General features: G+C 40.8%; 1 protein-coding gene across 1 annotated transcript in view; it reads left to right on the forward strand.

The window, feature by feature from the left end:
- Window positions 1–1,571: 1,571 nt before the first annotated feature.
- LOC150099073 (uncharacterized) overlaps window positions 1,572–20,749 on the forward strand; it is a 105,719-nt gene continuing 86,541 nt past the window's right edge. Inside the window, exon 1 of the mRNA XM_090404793.1 lies at window positions 1,572–2,111. The gene's annotated coding sequence lies outside the window, so the exon portion shown is untranslated. The remainder of the gene's footprint in view (window positions 2,112–20,749) is intronic.

Raw genomic sequence — 20,749 nt, forward strand, 5'->3', positions numbered from 1 at the left:
TGTCCTGTGGAGTACGTGTACGCTCGCATACGAACGTGTTAACCACATCGAAAACTAATTCGATTGCCACTAACAAGATGCAGGGGGACTTTACGGGGGGGGGAATAAAAAAGGAATCCCTCTGCCCTGTTGTTCAAAATGGACAATATTTTCTTGCTTCACGTAATTGGTAAGCTTTCTCTCAAGACTGAGGCCAGCAAGAAATGCTATGCGATCGTTCTTTTCCAAAGTTTTTCCTCCAGTTATTTTCGCCTTTACATTTCTGTCCTTCTTTCGCTTCCATTTGATGGTCGTCTTCTTTCCTCGTTATTATTGCACTCTATTCGGATTTTATTTCTTACTTTGTAGAGTTTTTTACAACCTTTCTACAAGATGAATGCCACAGATTTTGTTCCATTTTATTAGTGTTTCGATATTCGTACGTTATATGCGAAGTCTGCTGTAAACGTAATTAATTCGGCTTCAGAAAATCATAAGCTGATTCACTAATCCTCAGACAAACCAAGACTGATTCTGCCTTCTCGCGCAACAAAATATCCTTTTGGCAACTCGGAGGATGCTTGGGGGAAATGTAATGTTGTAATGCTCTTGGACAGATCTAATTCGCTAGATTTATCAAATTCGATATGCATGACGTCAAAATATATTAAGCAACGAAATACAATCGGAAAGATATTTCCATGTTTTATTCAATAGTCTTCATTCCCTCCCCAGCGAAGCCCCCTTAAAAAGTGCTTTTAAAACAAGAAATCCTTTTTCCTTTAAAACGTGGCTTGTTTTTCTTCTCGTGTATTAAATGCAAATATGCCCAATGGATTTGATGACACTTTAATTACAAACTGACACGGCAGCAATCATAATATGATAAAGTGATTTATCGCTCTAACTGAAGCAGTTTGATTCTTATCTTAGAGAAAATGATAGTGAATTACACATAGTTTGATTTTATTATCGTAAACATATTGGATTCAATTATTTATTGGCTGCATTTCACAATTTCCTGATTTTGTTTAAAATTGTTCCACGTTCAGTTTTTCTTAATTTTTTTAATTCGGAAATATATTAGAACACAGATTTTTTCATGGATTTATGACGTCAACAAACGGGAAATGAATTGGTAAATTTAAAAAATCGTACTTCATTTTTCACAAACAAGAGAGAAGCGCCCTCTCATGAACAAAGCTGTGCTTAAAAAAGGAGGGAGGGGGGGAGAAATCGACGTGTGATTGATTCACACGTATAATGATTTCTGGCATACAAATATAATTAAGACAATTCTCTTCCCATTGTAAAATTAATAATGGACAGAACGAAAGTAAACTGAATGCGTCCTAAATACTTCTTTGCGAACTTGAAGGTGAAAAGAATCGAAGCATTTCATGCCCGTGCCTACAGCGCGAGATTCATTTATTTAGCATCGGCCAGTCTTGAACTACCCGTGGAAAACTTGTTCCTGGTGGCGAATCACGTGACTGGCCTAAAGCGGTCAGGAAACCGACGTTCCCGAGTCGGGCCAGGCTAGAAAGTCTAATCTGCCCCGACTAGTTGCCCCAGCGAATGAGAAAGCGAGCCAACCGCCCAGGTTGGTCGCGTCGCCTTCACTCGAAGAGCGTGCAAGCAGTGGATCGTCTGCGACACACTCGTCGAGACCGTTAGCGTGGTCGGCTGGTGAAGCTCGAAACAGCAGCAGCACGCGGAAAAATTGTCGACACGTCCGGTGTTTCTGGTAGTGCAGTGTTCAGAAGCGAAAAACCTTTGACGCATGAATACGGGGAAATTTAACTACCGTGTGTGGTACGCGCTTCTTGAGATCCTTTCGTTATGTCCTTCGACGATGACCGGAAGCCATGACAGAAAGTGTTTCCTAGCGAGCATCGTTCTACCAAAATCTTCTTGCCCTTTGACCTGAGTGCGCGTACCAAGGATAGTGGCCTTCTCCGTCTACGAAAAATGGCCGTGCTTACGTAAGAAAACTAGCGGGCAAACACCGTGTTGTGAACGAGAGCATTTGCAGCCCCGTGTGGGGGATTCACGACCTACACCAGGAAGGGATAATGGCCTGGCTCAGCTCCTACACCCCTAGTCATCCTCTGGTTCCTAGCTAGTAAGTGGTAAGTGGCTTTTTCGCAAACTGGTTTCTTTATACTCAGTAAAGCAACAGTCCTTTTATTTGCAAATGTCGAGTACCGAGCCGAGACCATCTTATATGCGTGGGACTCGCTTTTTTTTATAATTTAAAAAAAAATCGCAGATTTTTTCGGATTAAGTTTACCTAATGCTATTCTTGGATATGCGACGAGTGATTTTTCAGTGAAATTGTGGCACAACGCGAAAAATGAAGTGCACTTAAAAGGATGTCCAGAAAGCATTAAATATAAGAGCCGAGTTTGGATTCGTATTAACAAACTGTTTTCCAGCTGCTCTGTCACTTTTCGTTCCCAGAGTTCAATTCTTCGCCAAGTTGTTTATTACTGCTTTTGTGAACTTCCGCTATTCTGCTGTTTCGTCGTGTTTAGAAGAATCATTGCGAAATAAGCTCACTTATCTGCTTTCGCGTTCACAATTGAACTTAAGTAGCCTTCAGTTCAGAAACTTGGATGTAGTTTAATTATTCATCTTCTAATTAGAATAAAAACTGACTTTGTATTTAAATAATTATAAATAAAACCATATTTCAAACAACTTAAATAGCAACACCATTTCCGCATTGAACTGCTTCGAACAGGCAGCCATTTTTGCGTCGTGCAAGTGAAATTGCAATCAGCAGCCTGCAAAGTGGCGCAACTTTGCAGGCCTGTATGCGATGACGGCCGTGTGGAAGGTACGTAAAGGGTGTGGTTGGTAAAACTGACACTTAGAGACAATTAGGACAGGTGGATTCTTGCCGAGAGAGGGAATTGCCTAAATGGATTAGGTGGAAAAGCAATGTGGGAAAAGTGCCAAAGAGCTACTGGATGGTTACGATGCCTCCACGAGTGCGTGAGTTTTACTTATCGCTGTCTGAGCACGTTTTCATTTGAAAACATGTAAACAGCGAAATCGGTGACGCCCATTTTAATATAGAAAAAAAAAAGCTTTAACCCAAACACTGCGGCTCGTTAACTGGAACACATTTTTCTGGAGAACTATTTCTCGCTGCGAAACAGAACAAATGCAATGTAGCAGGTGCAATCTCGCCATCGTCGGAAGTCATCTTCCGCGCACCATTTCCACATTGGTTGAACGTGAACAAAAGCAGCTTACAAATGTGAATCCTTAATCAAAATAATAGAAAGAAAAAACTTTCGAACTCTTTGGAAATAAAAATGCTTTGAAACTGAGTAACATCAAGACAATTCGTGACGAATAATACTCGATCAGAGTGTAGCTTTGGTTGTGAGCGGGGTATGAATGCCCTCTGGTGGAAATGAATAACTCAGATTTCTTATACCTCCTCCTTAATATCGCCAGCTGAGGCCTGTAGAGCTTTGTTCGTTACATATTTCTATCTAATTTTCTTTAATATCGCGTTATTTATCGATAGAGAATGAAGATAGGCCATCTTTCGTGAGATATTGGCTCGAAAATAATCCAAACGCAGAATCCTCAATATCTTGGAGAATGTTATGGATAAACGTGATTGTATCTTACCCAGCAGTTGTGTTTCTTATCTTCTGTGTCTAGCGAAGCTTCCCTTGCATCCGACTTCCTGTTAGATGTAATCAGAATGTGTTTATAACACTGATGGGATGAAACTGGTTTTCAATAGGATTTTCCTTTCATTTATTTATTTTATTTTTTTTTTTTTGCAGGGTTCTTGTGTTAATAAACATTAACTTTGTATAGGGCCAATACTCCTACACCATCCTTTTATTTTTTTCTGTTCTAACGAAGACACCCTTATTAAGTTACCACAACCAGTTCAACCCATTAACTTCCACCTCCTGGTCTTTCACATCCGCTTTTCATGTTTGAGAATCTGCACGGAGACCTCGTTTGTCGACGGCATCCTTGGCATACATTCGAAATGCATCGTCGTTAACCCTAAAATTCTGAATAACCAATTTTAATCCCATTTCAAGATTTATTAGAGAAATTGTTTGTTCTCGTAGAGCCTTTGAAAAGAAAAAAGTCCCGTATTTTAAAAGTGCTTTTTAAGTAGTGGACAGTAATTGCCAAAACTTTAGCCATCAAATCATTTGGAATGCCAGGTTTTATTGAATATTTGGTGTGATCTGATAGTCGAGGAAGGAATATTTCCATCAGCAGTCTCATTTCCATTCGTCCCTCGTCGTCTTTGCACATCACAAACAAAAACCGGAAGAGAGGTTTGTTTGTTCGTTCGTTCGTGTGTGTTTGCGTATGTCAAGTCCTCGACTGTGTCACTGGGGAATGATAGCAGTGAACCATTTCGAAATGCACTTCTCGGATTTCAAGTTGAGGTCGCCGGGACATCCGTCTGCCTGCGCTACACTACGTCACTCAAACAGCCATTAAATCATCTCGTTTGCTAACTTACGATGCCCCCCGAACTGTCCACGTAATGTATACTTATTATTTTTCTAAATACGAGCCAGCTACTGCTAGTTATTTTCTGTTTAAATTCCGAAGGCAATCCGACACCGAAACACACTTTGAATAAAAGCAGCAAAAACAGACGGAGGTCACGCAGTTGATCCGAAGTCCTTTTCGGTTCTTAGAGCGAAATCACGTTTCAGGATCACGCAAACTGAGCCGTAAAATTTCATTCATTCGTGTCTAACCTGAGCTCGAATGACACGTTCATTCGGCGCGTTCCCCGGTGATTCCATTCGGAAATTTATTTTTCCAGCAAAACCCATTCGTCATCCTCGCAGCACTCGTTTCCAAGTGCGATGATGGCGGAAAACGAAACGAAATGGAATAAACAAGAGATTTCAGACTGATCGGCATAATGAAGGAGTTTTATGGGGGGAAAAATCGAATCACGTGGTTCCATAAAAATTGTAGATGGGAGATGAATTTCATCACGAAAGTTCCATGAACTCTGCTCTGGAGAATTTCCGAATGATGCAATCGTTAACCCGCATATGCTACGATTTCTATCGCTTGCTGCTCTAAAATAACCCTCTTTATTTATCATATCAAGGAATCGTCAGCTGCGTGTTGTTTAAATTGACTGTTTCAACAAATAATGGGGTCCACTTTACGGGGTCAAGTCAACTTATAAAGCAAACAAATGCAGTCTTTGAACTTGTCCTTCGCAGGACTCGCTTACATTACGAGATGACGGTAGGAACGCCTTTGGTCTCTTCAGGGTTTTAGATCTGTTCTCCCATCCTCTGCCACAAAATAGCGGGTAATGTTGAAGAATTTAAAGTCGAGACGTATTTGCATCTCATCCCGCTTTTTATTTCTGAGACTTCCAGCGTACTTCGACGAAGCGATAAACAAAACCAGATTCAGTTTACATATCGGCTCGCGAACAGGCTCAGATAAGCAGTGATATAGCAGCCTCGTAGCCTTAGCTGCTGTAGCCTAATTACTAATAAAAGCACGAGTACGTCGAACAGTTTATATATACACGCAGAGATCCATTATATATATACTACTAGATTTTAACGAACCGGTAAGAGCTACACATGGCTGACTGGAGACCTCAAGAGACATGCACAAAGGTACCAATCGGTATGTTTTCGTCCGCTTTCGTGCAAGTATTTATTGGATTTTTGTTTTACATTTTATTTTGAACTTGCCTCACCAAACATTTCATTCAAAGATCAGGCGATTAGCGATCAGTGATCAACATAGTGAAGAGTCTGTTTCTTCTTCTTGAGTATTCTGCAATTGAGCAGGTTCTTCTCTTAGTAGCAAAAACTTTCCTTCCACTCTCTTTTGTTCTGAGCCCTCTCTTTCAAGGTTGTGTACCTGTCTCCATTCGGCATGTCATCTAGCATTGTTTTCCTTACTCTTCCTCTGGGTCTTTTTTCGTCTATTTTTTCCTTCGATGACATCTCTGATGATTCCATTCCCTCTCAGAATATGTTCGATCCAGTTTCCCTTTCTTCTTTTTATTCTCCTTAACAGACTTCTTTCTTCTTCTACTCTTTTAAAGACCTCTTCATTAGTTATTTTATCTGTCCATTTGATTTTTTTCCATCCTTCTCCAAATCCACATCTCAAAACCTTCCAAAATCTTAATTTCTTCTTTCTTCAATGTCCAAGTTTCAGCTGCATAGAGGGCAACACTCCACGCATAGCATTTTATTAGTCTTTTTCTTTAGGTTTCTCTCCATTTTCTATTAAAGACATCTCTTCCCATCGCTATTCTTGCTTTTATGTCACTTTTACATCTTCCATCACTGCTAATAACACTTCCTGGATATTTAAATGTCTTTACTTGATTCAATTTTTCCCCATTTATTCTAATATCCAGATTTGCCTCTTTCCTTGCTATTTTCATTACCTTTGTTTTTCTGATGTTAATTTTCATTCCATAATTGATACAGCATTCCAGTAATCTGTTCAACAGATGTTGTAGTAATGCCTTGTCATCTGCGTATCTTATTGCAAATATCTGTTTACTTCCAACCTTTATTCCTTCCTCCGAATTCTCCAGTGCGTCTTTTAACATTGCTTCGGAATACATGTTAAACAAAATTGGTGACAGAGAACAGCCTTGTCTTACTCTTCCTCCAGTGATACCTGATTCTGTTGTACCATATATATCTCTCGCCATGGCAGTTTGTCCCATATATAGTGAAATAATTAGCCTTCTGTCTTTCCAGTCTATACCAATATTTTCCATTACTTCCACCATATTATCCCATTTTAAAGTCTTCAACATCAATTATTTATTGCATTGCGAATGATGTTTTCCAAAGCTGTGAAACGAACAAGTTTCGCATCAGCATTTCGCGTGTTACTTTGGACAGTCAGGGACTTAAAAATTCTTCTAGGCGCCCACTAACACGAAGATGCTCGTTTCTCCACTTGCCTCACTGATGCACTTTTTTTTTTTTTCAGTCTTTCTTCCCCCACATGAGTTGTCCATCTTCGCCCCATTCCTGCATGTTCTCGAGCTTCTGTTTCTCAACCCTCAAAAGGTCCACCAAAGCCTCTTCTCATTTTTCGGAGTCTCTTTTCTCGAAATGCAAACGTTATTTCATTCCCACATCTTCCTTCAGAATTGCTACTCTGCGATTAAAACTCCCACAATGGACGTCGGATATTCTTCGTTTTCACCCCCTCCCCCCTGCTAACCAGTTTTTCTTGTTTAAAATCCTTTTCAAATGAGCCTTTTACCTTCGTTCTCGCATCCCACACCCTCATTAACTCTTCCGCAACAGAGTAGAAAGGATTAGAGTACAGCTCCCTCTGGTGGCCACTTTCTTTTCAAACGATTTGTCTTTGGCATTCTCAACTGACAAGGGAGAAATCCGACAAGCCAAAGTGACCATTTCGACTATTTCTGGAGTCTGTTCTGAATACTCGCTGTGGCTTGGGACCAGAGCAACCGCGCTAATTCTTGTACAATCGAAATCATAAATCAGTGGCGGTTATGTCCTGCGGTTCTTTAATCCGAGCAGAATTAACGCGTTTCATGATTTCTTGCTCCGTTTCCTTAAGAATTAAGGCCTCGGCCAGTTCACTGATACGAAAAAGCGCGTTATCTGAGTGAAGGATCTTTGCGATGTTGCTATGTTTAGACTCGGGAAGAGATAAAACGCCGAGGAGTTTGGGTCGCACTTAGTTCACCGGACAACGGGTCCGGTTCCGTCACGTGACTTGAGATACTCCTCGGCACAGTGGCACTTGGAGATGGACTCCGTATCGTTTGTTCGATGTCGATGACTGGAGCCCCCCCCCCCCTCCCTCTATGGGGCGGAAAGGCTGCCGTGATTATCAGTGCATGAACGGCTCAAGTAGGTGAATGGATGCGATGCTGCCATTATTGAGCTTTACTGCATCGCTGTTTACCGTTCGCTCTCATTTGGCGTCACTGATAAATCGTCTCACCCCCCTCCTCCTTAACTCATTCTTTGTTCTTTGGATGTCGGAGTTTATCTCGAGATTAAAGTCAACGAACCCTGGTCACAAATTAGAGGAGGGCCACCGAGATGGTGTTTGTTGTCACCCAATTTCGCCTCGCTGCCCAACAAGACGGGATCTGATAAGATCGCAAGACGACTGACCCAGAAGGCTCGAGTATAAGATCGCGCGAGGAAGGTATTCGGAAAATGTAAAATATCTTCGCGGCTGCATAAAGAAGACAACGGAATCAGCGGCAGGCAAGCTGTGCACAGCCGATTGAGGCGGAGAACAATGGAAAAGTAATTGCCATCCGGGACAATAGACCGCGGAGAATTAACGGCATTGTAAATATTACTTTCTTTAAGGAACATGAAGCAAATAAGACCACTGAACTTCTCTCTTTTCTGGGCTGGGGGGGGGGGGGGACACGCTTCAATCTATCATTCGTTGCGTCTATTTCAGCGTTGCATTCGTATCATCAAAATACCACATTCGTTTTATTTATTTGCAAATGTTTTCGGTTTTACAACTGATTGAAACTAATGCGCATTAATACTTGCGAGTGTTGTTACAACACATATATTTCGGGTCCTTTTTACTTGTTTTAACTAAATTAATTCGATTATCCTCAGCTAACAGAAGTGCTGTTGGAGAAAGAAAGAGTTTGGGGAAAATGTTTGATTATTATTTGTGCACAAAATAATAATAATAATAAAGCGTATGAAATATGTTTTCAGTAGACAAAGTCATCGAACAAACAGCGCCTACTACTCAATTCTTTGTAGCATATTCATTGAACAATTTCCTCGCGTTGGTGTGGAGACGATAACCGAGCGGAAGCAATGGGGAGTAGACGCCTTCCCTTTAAAAAAGAATTCAGCCATAACAGGGGTTTATAACGCGATGCCCCTTTTGGTGTGCAGTTCATCAAAACGTTCTCCCGAGATGGCATTCTTTCTACCGGTTCACCTACATGTCCCTCCTACGTAAGTCGCTGTCGCTCGCACATAGGGTATGCTGAGGGGAAGCGGCGACGAGAGGTCAGGTCATCCACCTTAATCTTTCTCCGTAAGGTTGGCTAGGGAATAACTGCCGAAGGTTTCCTTCCAAAGAACGAAACTTCCATGGATTGTAGGTCAACAGAGCCGACCTGATACGGACTGCGAACCTGAACCATTACTATAAAACCGAGCCGAATTCTCTGACCTTGAACGAACCCCCCCCCCCCCGCGTTTGTTGAGTAGTTGCCATGACATCACTCTGTGGTCGTCGGAGCAGTTCGCTTTATTTTGTTAGCTCCTCGAAACACGCTATATTTCGCCGATTGCACGTGCTGCAAATTGCACGCTCACCTGCTCCTACCTGTAGTGACTCGTGACAGAAGCCATTTATCTCTTCATCAAACATTCGTGGGATGGAAGGGGAGTGTCGGTAGAAAAGAGGAATTCCTGAAGGTAATTATCCTCGCACACCTTCGTCGAGGACTTGAAATTGGGTTTCGTATCAGCCTTCTACGGAATAATTCAAGGAACGGAAGCAGTTTGGCAATAATGGTGGCAGAAGAGATGACCATCCGTAAATGGAGGTTTCCGTTCAGAATGCCGCAATGAACACGCTTATACAGAAAGGCGATAATAAGCAGAGCAATGCTTATTATATATGTGGAGTGTAATAATAAGTGGAGGTTCCAATCGGCATTTACAATTTCCGTTCTGCAAAAGAGAGTGAATGTCTCGGCCTCCTCTTTAACCGAGAAGCATTCGACAGGAATTAAGGAAATGTGGATTTCGAGTTATTAATAATCTGATCAGCTCACGAATTAATATTTCTGACTTGTTTAAAAGGGGTTTTGGACACTTGAAATGCATTGCTTACCTCGGATTAGAAAGATTGGTACTGTCGAAGTGGCAAGAGCTGGCAACTTGTATTTCCTTTATTTTATTTTTTTTCTTTGGGTCTGTTTTCGTGTTTTTCCAGAAGAACATTGCTAGCCCTGGGCGTCCAGGAAAAATTTTCCGGGGGAGGGGGAAAAGCTTGGAGACAAATAATTACATCAATAAATTTTTATTCAGTTATTTAATTTTGTTTTGTTTTTTCACAAGTAGATCCCAGGGGGAAATTGCCCTGTTTTCCCCCTCTGCGGACGCCCATGTTGCCAGCAAATCTTGTGCAAAACCTTTATCACCTGGGTATTCTTCTTAGTACATTCGTCGCGTCCATCTGCGATGATGTCCATGCTAGAGAAGTGTCTTCCTTCAGGGAATTCTTTTCTTTATTTCGGCAGTTTGGAGGATTGGATTCCTACAGTAGCAGGTCTTCCTGACATAACTGGGGTCAAGCATTTCGTTTAGGCATTCCGTTCACACGACGTAGCGTCTCCACTAGGCCATCGGGATGCTCATCGGAACAGTCTGCCAAATGGGCGTCTCCAGGGGAGTGCGTGTTCGCTTGCATTCTGTGCACGTCGTCAAAGAAGCACATTGCTTGGTTGCTCACCCATGGAAACAGAAATGGTTATGAACGGCATGCACTGTTCTCCCCCTTCCCCAACCCGTGTAGCGTCGGAGAATCCACACTGTTTGGAGTGGTGGTCCGAAACAGATCTCTGGTTTCGGTTTGCTGCAGAGAAAGAGATGGACGGGAAATAAACTTAAGCAATCGTGAGAAAGGGATTCTTGTTATTGGCCTCCTTTCTCACGGTTATGAAGATGCACTTTCTTTTCCTTCGGATTTGCTCTGTTTTGTTTCGTTTTCTGTTTCATCGCAGTTCCTTCTTCTTACCTCAATTTCATCGCAGCACACGCAGATACATCGTTTCAATTTCATCCAAATTATACCTGCTTTATTATATCGCCATGAATGATAGAATAAACGGTAGTCGCACAGTAAAAACTCACCCAAGAAGACAAAGCCTTTTTGGAAAAAAAAGCAGTGACTCCACATTGTTAGTAGTTGGTAGGTCCAACAACGAGTCTTCGCATTGCAAATATGAAATAATGGGAACTCTGTTGGACCTAAAGAACGCTTTTGGACAAAAACAAAACTTTAACTACCTCAATGGCCCATTGTTAAAGCGTTGCGACAGGCCCTCCCCCAATCGTATTTTAATAAGGCGGAGCCGCTGGAGTATCTGAACGTTGTCGTTTAGAGAGAAAAGGCTGCCAAGCGCAATCCTGTGCTACAGCTACGTGGTTCTTTCTTTCTTTCTTTCACCAGCTTCGCCCAGAGGATATTTGATGGTAACACGTCATCCTTTTCTTGTTCGACCATCTTAGGTCATCAGAATCTCAAAAGCGCATTTGTTGATCGTCAAGCATCTTCGCCCGCGAGTGGATTGTGTATCCACTGAGCTTATTCAGAAACCTGACGTGACTTGAAAAAAAATACCGCGTTTAGTTCCTTGAGAAAGGACTCAATTATGTTACGCTTTCAAACCCACCTGGAGTACTAAAGATTTCCATTAAAAACCTCCTCAAGATGAAAACGAGAATTCAGTTGAAGGAGAACTTTTGAATGATGGTCATCGTTTCAGTTTGGGACGCGAATCAGGAAATATTTCAGAAGTGTCACCAAGGCCAATTAGGAGGAGGAGACCTTTCTGCTCAAACTGTTCTTCACCTGAAATCTACTTGAGAATTTTTTTTTCTTTCGTAAACTACGAGCAGTCCTGAAAGAAACAATTATTTCCTCAGTGTTTCAGTTAAGGTGTTGAGGTGACGTGTATCTCGTGGTCAAAATAACAAAGCGACGAACATGACTTTGGTTTCCATTAAGGGGGAAAAAAGAGCTGAAAAGCTATTGGTAAGAAGTGTTTTCATTATAAATTGATTGCTCTGAGAAGAATTACTTGCAGGAAGGGGGTTAAGTGCCAATAAACCATGCCTGTCCGTTTAATGGGGTAGCAACTGCCAATAAACATTCTGACACACTAGTGAGAGTGGGGGGGGGGGGATAAGCTTTTTCTGAGGGATAAGGCGCCATGCTCTTCATCCTTAAGTGCATTCAACTTGAACCCAATTTTTCCCTCAGCAATGCTTCGCATCCATTTACGGGGATAAATAGGGCAAGGAGAGGACGGTAAAAGTTCTGTAATCCATTAAAGGGTGTGGCTGTCAATCGGAGGTCAAACCGGGTACGGACAGCGTTGGAAAGACGAAATCGAACATTTCTGAGACCATCATCTTCGCCCACCACTCGTGAGATTTTATAGGCCTGTTTTTACCGAGAAGAGGTCGTGTTTTCGGCATCTCTGTACATTTGCCTGAAAACGACGTGTAAACTCATGCACAGCGAAGCTAGAGGAGCTCCCGGTTAGGACTTTGTTTAGCGCGCGACTGATTGCAGCGATACGATCATTTCATCGGGCACTTTACAAAGTCTCCAACGTGTAGCTCGACTCTTTGTAAATAAAGAACCCTTTCCATTAACGGATGAAGCGCATTCGACAGAGTAGAAACCATTCATTTATTGGCTGATTTCCCTCGCAGTAGCACGCGAGATAAACACTGCGTTGCTCACATTCCGTTATTTTAAAGAGAATGAGGTGCTTTTATATGATGCCACTTTACTCAATGAATAGAGGCTTCATTTCTTTGGAAATGCCTAAAAGAAAAACTTTAGTTAGTCATATCATCTAAAAGTTGCCACAAAGTGGAACTGAAGACAGTGATGTCTGCTTGAAGTGCGAAGAAATGGAACGCGAAAATTTCCAAACCGCGAGTCTTTTAATAGAAGTTGAGTTGGCAAGACTGACGGAGGAGTAGGGTGGCTTTCCATAAGACAGAGACACAGCCGGGTGAGCACAAACAAATGACAGATATAATAACATTATCTATGCGAATTTCTCCCGAATTCTCGTAGAGAAGTGCCCAGAGAATAAAAAAAAAAATGCTCTACTTAAATCTCGATCGCTTATAAATGGAAGAGACCTAGTTCAGCGACTTTGGACTGTGAAACAGTCCAGTGTGTTCTTCCTTCAATAAGCTTTGAATTTTTTACTTGACTTGTTTCTCAAAAAAGAAACGATGATCCTCTGATCATAATACTGCGGTTTGAATATTATTAAAAGTTAAAATGGCTTTAAAGTCTTCGCCAAAGAATATTCATTGTGAAATCATCTACGTTAGGAAGCCAGCTGAGCGGAATTTGAAATCCCGAGCGCAGTTTAAACAACCAGGGTGATCAGAAATGTGCGAAAATGCTTCCGAAGGAGAAACTGGAGGACATTCTGATGCAAAGCTGTCGGACTGCTGAGATTTCTTCGAAGTTCATTGTAAAGGAACTGCCAAGAAAGATTACAACCACCAGTCCTAAATTTATGGCTACACATTTCTTGTTTCGACTCTTTTCGCTGCTTCGTAAGAGCAAGAAATGCCAAAACACTTGCAAAGAGCCATTTCAATGAGTGCACGAAATAAAGCAGCGGAATCGCTTAGCTTTAAAGACATTTCACTTTGGTGCCATATTGGGAGCAAGAAGTCGCTCAGCTAATGCTGAACTCCGCAGCCTTTTTTATTTAAAAAAATGGAAAAGAACAATAAAATATAATAATAGTCAAAATCAGAAGATAAAGTTGCGATTGATCGCGCCACCTGTCGGAGCAGCGTTGTTTCACGTATACAGATTAACACATTTGTTTCCTGTTTGAGGAATGCGACCTGCAACTTCAGTCGTAGTGACGCTCGGCGATGTATTTTCGACTAATGAACGCATCGTGTTGCACTTCGGTTGCTCCATCACGGACTTCAGTTATTGTTTGCTGGAAGAGCTCATCGAGGAAAGAAGCGCACGAGTCAGTTTCGATTTAATTAGCACGAAGAAAAGAATCGATTCGGAGATTGCTTGTGGTGGAACCTTTTGTTTCCTATTAACCTTTGGTTGCAGTTAAAGAAATCATGAGAATGTTACGCCACATCGCCATGCAATGCAGGAGATGCGGTTTTTTAAATTGGACCACCATAGGAAACCGAACTAAACACTTGAAGCATAAAAGAATGTCCATTTATTTTGCATACTTACTCATTGTGTGTTGGTTCGAGCTCTTTGATGCCCCCCCATGTGATCATGAAAATTCTTCGGACCGGCGATTTACACGATTTTTTTTTTTTTTTTTTTTTTGTGTGTGTGTGTTTTATTCGTCGATTATTTTGGTCACAAAAGGCATCCGAAAAATAATTGAAATTACAGATGACGCTTTTAACCAAAAATATTGTAATTTTCTAACCAGAAAATCTGCTCGCAAAAATTTTGTGTTTAAAACCAGAAAAATAAAATGAAGTATTTTTCAGCCTTAAAGTGACATCACGGCAAAATATCTTTGTCATTTTGAAAATGGCATTCTTAAAAAACGCATTTCTTGTTGGTCTTAAAAATATTATTTTTACTTCTGTGAGTTACTTAAATGAATACTATTAAAGGAAGGAAAGGGCCTTTTCAGGGTGAATGTTTAGAATGAAAATTAATTGGGCAAGCAACATGAGATCATGTTCAGAGCCAGTGGCAAAAGAGCCCAAAACGTAGTTGCTTAGGACCGGGGGTGAGGGAATCGAGTCCTTTTTTAGCAACATGAGAATGTTTTTTTTAATCGATTCCTTGTAAACTCAACACAGCAGGAACTTCGACTTAGAACACTTGGTTTATCTGCGAACAAAAACAGTCTTTATTAAAAAAACAATGACAATAAGAAAAAGACGCACTTCTTCTTTGGTTTGATCGCATTCTTCTTGACAGTAACTCTCTGAGGATCGTTTTACTCTATCAAGTTCTTCCAGAAGTGAACGTCTATGACAGAACCAGAATACAATATTAATTGTATGCTAGGAAAATGACGTAATCCTTCGTCAACGCATCCAGCGAAGCCTTTCTGCCATCGTTGTCGTTTCCAATATCAGAAACGAAGGCTTAGGCGGATTTTCTCTAATCCAATTCGGTGTATGACGCAGCATCAAATGAAAGAAAAAAATCTGTTCAGTGTACCCTCCTTGACCTCTCTCGCTCGTTCGCCTTCTTTACGAATACCACATTTGGAGGCAAGCCAGAAAATCTGCCTGTTGAGATTTAAGGAGCTCCAACAACTGAATAATGAAATAAAAAAAAAAAAAGTCACGGATGTAGAATGAGAAGATTTACCTGTCACAGCTAACCAAGGTCTTAAGAAAGGCATAACTTGCCAGGTAGAATTTTAAACACTTGGATGCCATCTGACAACCTCCTAGTGAGAGAAGAAACTCACGAAATCTTATGGAGGAATACAAAGCCACTGTGTGTGTGGGGGGGGGGATGCTTTATGCTCGAGAGATGTAATCAGTTGCCGACTTCATGAAGTTGCTTTTTGACATCGCCAATATTTGTCAAGTTGAAATTAATAACGAAACGAACGTGTTCGGTTGCATCTTCACTCTTAAAAGGTGTTTCGCCACAGTCAAGCGAAAACTGTGTACGAATGGTGCAGCGAAATCTTCGTTTTATTTTTTCACTAACAAACGCACTTTGCACTTTCATCCCATAATTTGTTTCATGATGAGAGCAACAGGGCTGCGCCCTTTAATTCTGCCATCACATCTCGTGTTGTTATTATTTTTTTTAATTTATGCGCGCCCTCTCCATTCTTCTCAACACTGGCATTTGTCTACTCGGCATTAACTACGCAAAAGAAGTGTTGCTAAATTCTTACAAATCGATTTTGCGAATGCAAGAATGATAAAATTCTCAAATATATGTTAGTATTGCTAATAATAAAGGGGAAAAAGCAACCAATATTAAGACCTGCTCTGAATGAAACTTCACTGCAACATAAGTTGACGTCATGGACGGCCTTGAATGTACTGATTGAAAAGTTTTTAGTTGACAAAAGTGAATTCAGCGAAATGAATTGCCAACTCTCAGCTTCATGAAACTTCTAAGATTCGTAGAATTTTTTACTGTTTAATCATGTGAAAATTGTGCAATCGCCAAAGCTCTTTGATACAGTTTTTATAATTCTTAAAAGCACTGATTTTTATCCCTAAAACTTCCCATAATAGCAAATAAATTTACGTGCGAAATTCTGATCAAAACTGAAAATTAAAAAGGATTTGAATTTTACTCGGCTCCGTCAGTTTCTACAGAATAACTAAAGATGCGCAAATCAAGTTTTGAATTATTCGCGACAAACTGTCATTTTTATTGATGGATGCACCTGACTCCTTTCTTATTCCAGCTTTACAAATCTATAATAAATTTTCCATAATTTAATATAATTTAAATTATATTAAATAGTTATTTCATCTTGCATCACGAACATACTATAGAATCTGTAGTAATTCTTTTATCGAACTGCATCTAGGACTGGAATCATTTGGCTTAATATTACTTCAGATTCAACGATATTCTGTGCATGCACGTGAGGTAGGTATTACATAGATGAAAAGTTTATTGCACTGAGACACGAACTTCTCTGGATCTATTTGACTTGGATCTTCAGCGGCGGTGGCAAAGCTTGTAAACGCTTTGCGAGTACCACCGCTATCAGTATTTCCTTTACTTCACGCCCTTGCGTACAAAGAAAACGATCATAAAAGATCATTGGAATGAAATGTAAATACAGTAAGCCGCCACCGAAAACAGAATGCAAACCGAATTGCATTTCAGTTGCGCTTAAAACTACTCCCTGTCAGCAAACAGCTCAACTGGAGAATGTTAGCCAGGTAAACAGTGGAAAACGGAACTGGCTTGAACTCGCTCTGTTGCTATCGAAGGAAGTTCAATGCCATCAATGCGGCAGACTTGTTAATGTCTGCCGCATTGATGGCATTGAACTTCCTTCAATGTTTGTGTTGGTCGATTATGGATTCATCTACGTGGAATATTACTCGTATGACCATTGTGGCAAAAGGTACCGAATCCGAAACAAATCTCCTTACAGAACAACATGTAAATAAGGATGAGTTATATTCTGTGTCCAAATCTTGTTGATAGAAGCTGCGCTGTGCTATACTAGATTCAAAAGACATTTCTTGATCACAACGTCGTCTTCCTTTGGGCGTGTCCGCTAGTCAAAAGAATGTATTTTGAAATAACTCTTTCTGTTGGCAAAGCTTACAAACTATTAATGAGTAAATGAGAGTGCTCGTCTGTCAAATATTTAAAATATGCGAAAACTCTATCTATTCTAAATATAAACATTAATTTTTTACGTGTGTGTGTGTATATATATATAACGATGTGATTGATATTATCGTCAGACACACATCTGTGTTTATATACAAGTTCACCTTTCATTGCGTACAGTACTGGAAATGGGACATAGTTTAGAATTAATAGTGTTACTTAGATTTGCCATAAACCATAGATCTCCTCGTGCATTTGGCACAATTAGAACATAGTTCGAAATGATCTGCTGCTCATAGAGCCCTTAAATGATGGGAAAAGGACAACCACAAAAACGGATGAGATCGAGAAAAGAGCGGCTGAGCATTGCATCAACGAATTTTCTCGTCCAAGAATTCTTTCAGGCGTTTGCAGATGTTCAGACAAGTTGGTGCCTCAACAATCACGCCGAACTTTGTAACTTGAGTACTGCGTAAATACAGTAAACACCAACCAAACGATGCTTGTGTTTGACTTGCATGATTGAACAGTAGACTATTAAGAAGCTCGAATGCACGATGGCTACGAGAACGGCAATTACTAGGATGTATCAGCCTCCCGCACATGTCAGTTGCGATATGTTTTCCTGGTTTAGACTAACACTCCTTGTCGTAATATCCCACCGCTGAAAAGTATGCATAGAATATTACACTGACATCCGAGACAATCCTGTATTTCTTAGAAAGTCTAATGGGAAAAAAAGCCCCACAGAGTATCAACATGGCATGCTGCAAAGATCGTGACAGGGGGTTTGAGAAAATAAGAAAGGATAGATTCGCCAGCAAAGTGGCAATTTAAACTCTGTTGAGAACTTGGGAACGCATCTTCTGAGGTGAGATCAACCAATCCAGTTTACCTACAGTATCTGATTGCGTTTTAGTGTAGGAATGGGCCAAAATATCCGCGTGAGTTTAATGGAACGTCTGCCTACCCAGAGAAGATTGTAGCATCTGTAGTCGTGGGCCAACAGTGCGCCGAGGTTTGAAAATAAACAATTTGAGAAACACGTGATCCACAATTTTTGTGACGATGTGTAGGATGAATCTGTTTTAGTTGGAGTCCGGGCGGAAATATCACCATGGTGACATTTTCACGTGCATTTCCATTGCTATCACTTACATGGATATTATCCCATATCTCCTAGTGAAATGTGGACAAAAAAAAATGATAAGAGTTATTCTTTTAAAAATAGAACTGCTCACCAGAATGCATTGTTCTCTGGATGTGAACATCCCCTTATGTGCCTGACTCGAAGTGTGAAAAAGAGTTCATTAAGTCAAGAACCTTGACCTCGGTTAGCGGAAAGAAAGAACTCGCTTTTTTTTTTTTTTATTTATTTTTCAGCGAACTGTTTCGCACCGAAATTATTGGTGCATGCAGGTCGAGAAGGATTCCTCTGGGTTTAACTTCTGACCGAAGAAGCGAAGTAAATTAACTTGTGGCGGCAGAGCAGGGAAGAGGGGATGGTTATCCATGTTTCGCTTTTCCCTAATTGGATCACGGCAAAGAGAACTGGTTTTTATCTGAAAGGCTGACATTCCTTAAATATCCACAACATTCGTCTGGTCTGAAATGAATGTCTCTCGAGGCTGCTGCAATCAGTTTCAGTGGCTGATCTGCAATGTTACAGAACATTCTATTAAAGAAAAACGAATTCTGGCCATACTTCAGCAGTTGCCGCTGAAATTACCGTAAGAAAAAGCCAATCTTCTGTCTCGAAAAAAGCACTTTATCAAAACATTCGGGATAAATTTGAATTGCTCTGTTTTCGAAAAGTCTCGATCTGTGCTTTCTATAATGGGAAGCATCGCTGGCCAGTGGGGAAAGTTTTTATTGTCGTATGTTCGTAATACTTCTTGAAGATTTCTTTTTCCTCGTCTTGCACGTTTGCTTCTTTCGACGCATTCCTGTTTTACCTGTTTGATATCAGGGTAACAAGCTGCGGCCAATGCATATTCCTTTCTTCTATTCACGCCACTGCTGACGATGGAACTCTCTACGGTCCTGTTACAAACATTTTCGCTTCGTTTGCTTTTCCATCGAAATTTAAAATGAGTTTTCAATTTTAACTGACTGAAAATGGATGCTGCTGTAGAACAGCGAATGTCAGAGATTGTTCGGGGGAAAGGACACCAGAACTATGTTTAGAATAAGGGAATAGAGAAACGAAGTTTATAGAAATGTTCAGTTCTAAATTTTTACCAAGAAATTACCTAATTAAGTGACGTATATACTATTAAATTATGTTAACTAGCTTTCGTTTAAGTAGCACGTTTAATTACTGCGGCGTTAGTCGGTTGGAAAGATCGAGAAATTGCAAGGAACTTTATAAGCATTTTTCAGCCGAACGCAAATGAGCCAGTCTCAAACGCGGGCGGCTTTCCGAAAACTTCGTCTCCCTTCCTCAAATCGGAATAAAATAGACGTCCTTCGTTGCCTCCACGCAGTCATAAAACCGTTTCACATTCCGATCGAAGTTAAGTAACCGTCAGTATTGTTGGTGATGAGTGAATCACACGAGGAAATTTGCAAAAAATTATTTCTGCGTTCGGAAATTGCGTCTCAAATGATGAAACAAATGCTGCAGCAATCTTCAGAGTTCCAAAAGAACAGACTGGCCATTAATAAGGAAAACAGTTGGATTATTTTTGTTTTATTTTTCTAAATGGAGTTCATAAAATGCTAAAATAGCAGCACACGAGAGATGCCGACATGGCGTTTGTTATTCACTCGCTGCATCTTTAAAAGTTTGGGAATCGCAATCCCTTGCGTAAGAGGTTTCGTCCACACGTGCGTCATGGGGGAGGGAAGGGAGAAAGAAATCCCTTTTTTCTTCACCCTTAAAAATTCTTTGCGTCATTAAGTATAGAATGACGATGAAGCGTAAAACAAAACGAAGAAAGACGTATGTGGTAGCGAACAAAAGCGGCATCTTTTGCCAAACGGAGTGCAAGAACAGACGGAATAAGCGAATCGCATCGTTAAGTGTGCTTGCTATCGTGAAAGACATCGCGAGTGAAAGAAGAACAAAGCACGATGATTAATAAATCTTTCGGGGGTCGCGAATCCACCCGAAGGCTGCGCATTCCGTCTAAAATGGAAGAACAACGAATAATTACAAGATGAATTGTAAGCAGATTTACTTCTTATTATCTTCCGATGCACGAGATGATAAACCCTGTGGGAGGAACAAAAAATAAGACGATGTCTTTGTACCTGCACGGTCTCTGGCTAAGATCTTCCTTATTAGAACGTCTCGCGGAGAAGTTCCGTGCTTATCCCGAGCCCTGTACAAGTACTGGGGAACGGGGGGGAGGTAATTCCTTCTACAGAAAGGAGGTGTCACAGCGACTCATGGGCTTCTTTCAATCAATCCCACAGAAGAAGAAGAAAAGCTGTCCGGTTGTGCTCTTTTTTTATCAGGCATTTTATTGTCGTCATTGATCAGATAGAGACCAGTCTTTCTTCAAAGCCGTAATTCTTCAGCTAACTTCCCTGTAGTGATTCTGCAAGACGCTGTCACTTTTTTGCCACAGTTTTCAGTTGCATAACTCTTGGAAGTGGTTTGAAAAAAAGAACCTCACCGGGAAGAATCTCAAGTATGTCGGGAACTCGAATTGTGATAATTGGT

This window comes from Typopeltis vanoorti, chromosome 15 (genome assembly GCF_054136105.1).
Source record: "Typopeltis vanoorti isolate ZY-2024b chromosome 15, IOZ_Tvanoo_1.0, whole genome shotgun sequence".
Lineage (NCBI taxonomy): Eukaryota > Metazoa > Arthropoda > Arachnida > Uropygi > Thelyphonidae > Typopeltis > Typopeltis vanoorti.